The sequence below is a fragment of the Salmo trutta genome, chromosome 16 (genome assembly GCF_901001165.1).
Source record: "Salmo trutta chromosome 16, fSalTru1.1, whole genome shotgun sequence".
NCBI lineage: Eukaryota > Metazoa > Chordata > Actinopteri > Salmoniformes > Salmonidae > Salmo > Salmo trutta.
In genome coordinates, this window is record NC_042972.1 from 53,827,640 (window position 1) to 53,835,187 (window position 7,548).

The 7,548-nt window shown below is 41.1% G+C and overlaps 1 long non-coding RNA gene across 3 annotated transcripts; it reads left to right on the plus strand.

Annotated features, from left to right (window-relative positions):
• Positions 1–3,609: 3,609 nt before the first annotated feature.
• On the plus strand, positions 3,610–6,203 carry LOC115151033 (uncharacterized). Of its 3 annotated transcripts, XR_003867195.1 has the most exons (6): positions 3,610–3,820; positions 3,996–4,072; positions 4,214–4,411; positions 4,556–4,712; positions 4,892–5,003; positions 5,550–6,203. It is a non-coding gene; the product is annotated as an uncharacterized LOC115151033 (long non-coding RNA). The 3 variants fall into 3 exon arrangements; XR_003867194.1 differs by having other exon boundaries at positions 3,610–4,072; XR_003867196.1 differs by lacking the exon at positions 4,556–4,712 and having other exon boundaries at positions 3,610–4,072.
• Positions 6,204–7,548: the final 1,345 nt, after the last annotated feature.

Sequence of the window (7,548 nt, forward strand, 5' to 3'; positions counted from 1 at the left end):
TGCTATGGAATGCACACCAAGTCCTTATGACTTAGACACATCAAACGAAATCAGAGAAATTGACAATCATGGAGCCAACAATGATGATGATGATGGGGAAATCAGTGAAGGGGACATTCATGGAGCCGATGATGATGATGATGGGGAAATCAGTCAAAGGGATATTTATGGGGACTCAGACAATGACACAGTGATGGAATCCACTCTAAGAGAAGACTTAGCCTCTTGGCTTGTTGTAAATAATATAAAGCACACCGAAGTATCTCAAGATACTGAAAAAACATGGAGTTCATGATCTGCCATGTAGTGCACGTACACTGTTAAAAACTGATAAACATGTGCAGGTCGAAATGAAGTCTGGCATTGACTATGTGTTTTTGGGAATAGAGAACATGCTGAAGAAGATCTTAGACAAGTCTCCCAGTTGCTTCACAGATGAGACTGAGTATTTGAATGTGTCTGAATGTTGATGGACTACCCCTATTCAAAAGCTCAAAAAACGTTACCTGGTCTGTGTTGTGTGGTCTCAACACCCCACCGATAGTTTTCCCAGTTGCACTGTCATGTGGAAATTCTAAACCGAATGACCTCAACTTTCTTAATGATACCATACAAGAGATGAAGAAGCTCCAAGATGAGGGAATGGTGTATAGAGGCAGGCAAGTAAAAATACTTCTGACATGTGATCATGTCAGAAGGAGGGTTCAAACAATTCTCAGGATACTACAGATGTGAGAGATGCACCCAGAAGGGAGTCTGGCTTGGGCGAGTTACATATCAGGCTGTATAAGACCTAAAGGCATGCACTGACAGCACACTCAACAAGAACATCACCAACAGATGTCTCTATTCATAGAGTTTGACATTGACATGGTGAAGGCCTTTCCAGTAGACTATATGCATCAGGCTTGTCTGGGTGTCACAACGAAGTTGATTCTGACTTGGATGCATGGAAAGAGGGAAACAAGAATGTCTAGGAGTCATATTGCAAATATCAGTGCCCGCATGTTGGAGCTGAAACCGGCAGTGCCCAATATCTTAGCTCGTAAGCCTAGGAGTCTAGATGAAATTGAAAGGTGGAAAGCCACTGAATTCCACCAATTCATGCTGTACATGGGTAAACTTGTACTTAAGGGTATCCTACAACCTATATATAAAAAAAATTGCTTCTCAGTGGCTATGTGTATACTTGTCTGTCCAGACCTCATTGAGCAGCACTATGACTATGCAAAAGAACTGCTGGCCTATTTTGTCAAGAAGGCCAGGGAGCTGTACGGCCCAGAGTTTGCTGTTACAATGTGCATAGCATGCTCCACATTGCAGATGATGCAATGCAATTTCGTGGAGAGGACAACTGTTCTGGCTTTCCATTTGAAAACTACAATCAGAAATGAAAGAAGATGGTTCGCTCTGGACACCATCCCTTGGCCCAGATTGTCAAACGTCTCTCTGAGACGTCTTCTGTTTAGTTTTTGTATCTAGCAACTGATATAGATGAGTTTTTTATGGAACCCTGCTTTCCAGAGAAAACTTTACGTTTACCTCTACCGCCCAGATATCAAATCAAATCAAACTTTATTTGTCACATGCACCGAATACAACAAGTTTAGACTTTACCGTGAAATGCTTACTTATAAGCCCTTAACCAACAGTGCAGTTCAAGAAGAGTTAAGAAAATATTTACCAAGTAGACTAAAATAAAAAGTAACACAAAAAGAATAACAATAACGAGGCTATATACAGGGGGCACCAGTACCGAGTCAGTGTGCGGGGATACAGTCTAGTTGAGGTAATCTGTACATGTAGGTGGGGTCGAAGTGACTATGCATAGATAACAAACAGCGAGAAGCAGCAGTATACAAAAGGGTGGGGGGGGGGGGGGGGGGGGGGTGTACACGTCTTGGTAATCCATCTGGTCCAGCGGCTTTGTGAATGTTGACCTGCTTAAAGGTTATCACACAGTCATCCAGAACAGCTGGTGCTCTCGTACATGCTTCAGTGTTGCTTGCCTCGAAGTGAGCATAAAAGGCATTTAGCTCGTCTGGTAGGCTCGCGTCACTGGGCAGCTCGCGTCTGGGTTTCCCTTTGTAGTCCGTAATAGTTTTCAAGCCCAGCCACAATGACGAGCGTCAGAACCGGTATAGTAGGATTCAATCTTAATCCTGTATTGACGCTTTTCTTGTTTGATTGTTCATCAGAGGGCATAGCGGGATTTTTTATAATTGTCCGGATTAGTGTCCCGCTCCTTTAAAGCGGCAGCTCTAGCCTTTAGCTCGATGTGGATGTTGCCTGTAATCCATGGCTTCTTGTCGGGATGTGTTCGTACAGTCACTGTGGTGATGACGTCGTCAATGCACTTATTGATGAAGCCGATGACTGAGGTGGTATACTCCTCAATGTCATTGGATGAATCCCGGAACATATTCCAGTCTGTGCTAGCAAAACAGTCCTGTAGTGTAGCATCCGCATCATCTGACCACCTCCGTATTGAGCGAGTCACTGGTACTTCCTGCTTTAGTTTTTGCTTGTTAGCAGGAATCAGGAGGATAGAATTATGGTCAGATTTGCCAAATGGAGGGTGGGGGAGAGCTTTGTATGCATCTCTGTGTGTGGAGTAAAGGTGGTCTAGGATTGTTCTGTCTTTGGGTGCACATTTGACATGCTGGTAAAAATTTGGTAAAACTGATTTAAGTTTGCCTGCATTAAAGTCCCCGGCCACTAGGAGCGCCACTTCTGGGTGAGCATTTTCTTCTTTGCTTATGGCCTTATAGAGTTGGTTGAGAGCGGTCTTAGTGCCAGGTTCATTCTGTGGTGGTAAATAGACGGCTACGAATAATATAGATGAGAACTCTCTTGGTAGATAGTGTGGTCTACAGCTTATCATAAGGTACTCTACCTCAGGTGAGCAATACCTCGAGACTTATTTTAATATTAGACATCGCGCACCAGCTGTTATTGACAAATAGACACACACCCCCGCCCCTCGTCTTACCAGAGGTAGCGTCTCTGTTCTGCCGGTGTATGGATAATCCCGCTAGCTCTATATTGTCCGTATCGTCGTTCAGCCACATCTCGGTGAAACATAAGAGGTTACAGTCTTTAATGTCCCGTTGGTAGGATAATCTTAATAGTAGGTCAAACATTTTCTTTTCCAATGATTGCACGTTAGCAAGAAGAACGGATGGCAGTGGGAGATTACTCGCTCGCCTACGGATTCTCAGAAGGCTGCCCGATCTGCGGCCCCTTTTCCGACCCCTTTTCTTCACACAAAAGGCGTGGATCTGGGCCTGTTCCAGTGAAAGCAGGATATCCTTAATAAAGTTTCTTCCAGTCCACGGTGAGTAATCGCTTTTCTGATGTCCAGAAGTTATTTTCGGTCATAAGAGACAGTAGCAGCAACATTATGTACACAATAAGTAAAAAAAGTAATTACACAAAATGCCCAAAAAATGTACAAAATAGCACAATTGGTTGGGAGAATGTAAAACGTCAGCCATGTTCTTCAGCGCCATCTTTTTCTTTTTTCAGGACACAAATGAAGGTGTCTTATATGGAGATATGATTTGTGATTTCACAACTAACAGAATTTTGGCCCAATGCAATGCCAAATCAATCATGCTTCTTATGATTTGTAATTACCCAAAGATATCCCGCAAAAAGGAAAGGCCTCCAAAGTGCCCAATGCTGTGTTACTGTCCATTTATCTTTGATGTTGACTGTAATAGCCTATTGAATTCACATACCTGAGTTTAATCTGAACTTCCTACAGGCCTACCAGCCAAAACAACAACTGGCGGAATAGCGCTACCTGCAGCATCCAGTAAGAATTGTGCATATCTGTTACAGTACATAGTCGACCTCCCTTAGTAGTGCCCAACAGTATCAACATATCCCTCTCTATTTTTCCCCTCAACCAAAACCGTTGTGTTTTTCTGAAATGTCACAATGCACTGTTAAGAATGAATGAATTGCTTTACGCTAAACCTCCTACCCAGCCTCATAGGTCTCCAACAAAAAGAATCTGCATTCACAAGTGCTGTGCAGTCTAAGGGGATAATTGCAATGATGTCTGGTTAGTACTGTATTTGTTCATCTGTGATTTAACAGTGCTTTGGTCAAAATAGCAACTCCCCTTAAATCCTTTCTGCTAAAACAGCTTGTCTAGGACTCAATTATATGTCTCCGTTCTAATCAATGATGTTGTCTTGTTAAGCCTTCCAGACAAAGGTACTGATGAAGCTAGACATTATAATTGAGAACCAGCAAGAGCAACTGAGGCTCCTTATTGCTACAAGGCCATCGACCACAGCTGAGGACCTCGACATTCTGCCATCACCGTTAAGACTCTGTGGCTGACCTGAAGCTACTGTTTAAGCGGATCTCAACAGAGGAGAATTTTCACAAACAATTGGTATGTTCTCACTGCAAGTACTTCTTCAACACAGAAAGATAAACACCGGCCAATAAAGTATTATAGGGCTACTACTGTAGGTCACATCTTTTTCACTGTTTCTGTCAGACATACTAGTAATCAAATTCTCAATTACTCGACTAGACATCCTATCTCAGTATGCATGGGTCCAACACAGTAGGGAAGACTGTGAGAAGGATGATAGGGCGCATTGGGACCAACAGACTGTGGTCCCAGTTCAGTATGAAAGGGAGAAAAAAGTTGGCATTCGAAGACCTGCCTCTTTTAAGAGTAATGACAAGTAGGTGCACATTTATACCGGATACCCTAGTAGAACCTTTATTATTTATAGCTCAGAAGACAACCAGCATCTATTTACCTAGAATCCATTGGCCTTGTCCTAGATCTACAATAAAATCCCATATTGAGCTGCGTTACTACTAATTAAAATTAATTATGATGTGTTTCAATCTCATTCAGAGGCCTGCAGCAGATGCCACAAAGAGGCCAAAATCACTGAGTGTGAGACCGAAATAGGTGAATACCTGAAGCATGCGCCATTTAAGGAGGGGGGCAACAATACAGATTGAAGGTAGGACAGGTGGAGTTCCACATCAGATATTTTGTGTTCATTAACAGTACGCAACATCAGCACAAGTGTTTTACTTACATGAAACTGTTGTTCTTCATTGTAATTTATCTGAATAATTCAGTTGTATGATCGACTACCTCGTAGCTCGCTAACACAATAGCTGGATGTTTAGCCTAGTCTAGCTAAATACCGTAGTAATCCACGAAGCAAAACATTAGCGAAGTAACAGCAGTAGCTACGACTTACCACATGCAAGTTATGCCTAACTATACATTAGTAACTATACAATATATTAAGCTGTCGACAGGTCTACTTCATGGGTACAGCCATGTTTGTAATTCACCACTATCCCATAATGCTAGGTAACGTTCTTATTCTGTAACGTTACTTGTCAAAATTGACACATCTGTCTCCAGAGAAGAGAGTCGCAGATTAACAGAAAGAGCTCTGTGTGCCCAAATGGTGTGAGAGAGCACGAGCTGACTGTGCCCCTCAAATAAATGCTAGTCCAATGATGAGTTTTAACACTCAGTTACTTTGTTTCAGACTACAACACTTGAAATAATGGAGAGTGACGGAAGCACGAGACCAAGAGACAGAAGCCCAAGAGACAGAAGCCCAAGAGACAGAAGCCCAAGAGACAGAAGCCCAAGAGAGAGGAGGAGCACAAGCACAGAGTCGACTCTAAAGCTTTTTGACTAAAGAGGACATTTTGTAACTCCAGTGTTTTATTAAATATGTCCAGTTGTAAAAAAAAAAAGGAAATACTAGGGAAATAATTAGTTAGTAATTAGTTGCTAATGTCACGTCCTGACCAGTAAAGGGGTTATTTGTTATTATAGTTTGGTCAGGACGTGGCAGGGGGTATTTGTTTTGTATGGTTTTGAGTATGTGTTCATGTAGAGGGGTATTTGATTTATTAGTCCGGGTTTTTTTTTGGTTAGTTCTATGTTGTTAGTTCTATGTCTGTGCTAGGGTATTGTATTCCTATGTTTAGTTGATGGGGATTGGGGCCTTCAATTGGAGGCAGCTGTCTATCGTTGCCTCTGATTGAAGGTCCTTTATTTAGGAGTGTGTTTGTTTTGGGAATTCTGGGAGGTTGGTTCTTTGTACTGCTTTGTGAGCATACAAGACTGTTTCGATCGGTTATTGTTTTGTTGAATTAAGTGTTCACAAATAAAAGTTAAGATGAGCACTCAACCCGCTGCATTTTGGTCCCTATCCTACGACGACCATTACAGCTAATCCAATTATAATTAATCAAGCGTTAGTAAGTAACAGTTTTATATTGTATTTCCTTGGTTTAAAAAAATCTAAATATATAGTTGGAATTTCCTGTCTTTATTAGTTGAAGCCATCATCACATATAACACCTATTACCAACATTTGTTAAACATTGGCGAACTTGGATGGACGTTTGAAACCAAACCAATGTTGTAAAATACACCTATTACCAACGTTTGCCAACATTTTGTTAAACGTTGTTGGATGTTCATTAACGTTTAAAAAGGAACTAATGACCAACGTAAATTACACTAATACCAACGTTTACAAATGTTGACAAATGTTTACAAAATTTAATCTGTCCCCTACACTTTAACCAACACCGAACATTTATCTGAATGCATTCAGAGTGTTTAGACAACCAATCCAACACCTAAAAAGGTTTATAAAACTTATTTTTGCTACCTGGGTAGAAACATGTGGGAGGATTTGACATCATAGTGCTGGGTCGTGACTGCAACATAGGGACCAGAGAAATTCATGTTCATCACTCACCACATTAGGTCATCAGATGCTCAAAAAAAATATGTTTCTGCAAAAACCAATCAGATAGTTAGCTAGCTAAGTTTTTCCTCGTTGGACCTGCATTTCCAATGTATCCAATTTTGGTTTAGCTTTCTGTAACTTCGGTCAGTATGTGTAGGCGCATATTGCGTCATGATTGCAAGGTGTCCAAATATCTTTTGCAACTGCCCTGATATCTCTTCCAACTGACCCATCTGGTTTTAATTTCCATTCTAAAATTCTCTTCTAACCAATCAGAAATGAGTATTCAACAATGCTGTGCTAAAAACAGGACAGGTCAAAGTAAAATGGACAATATCTAGAAGGGGAAATCTGGCTAGTTATAACTTCTGTCTAGGAGTTTAACCCTGTGGGCTAAATTATCATAATCAGTGATTTAAAGTTTGTATTAGTACATTTTTGATGAGCTGCATCATAGTGAAAAAGAAAATACTTCTGCATTTCCTGTTATGTACACATGGATTCTCACTGCAAATAGGCTCAAGATTACTCCTGATTAAATTGGGTAGCTGATATTTAGAGATTAAATATCCAAAATGATTAGTCATAGGAATCAGGACTAAAGAAGCCAATGCAACTGGCTGTTTTACAAACGTTAGGCCTACCACATGGATGAACATTTATAAAATGTAATTGCGAGCCGAAACTGTAGGCTACACTATTGTAGTTTTGCAGGGGAGGAGGGCAGCAATTTTTCTGTCTCGATTAGGGCGGCAGAACGACCAGGACCGGCAAC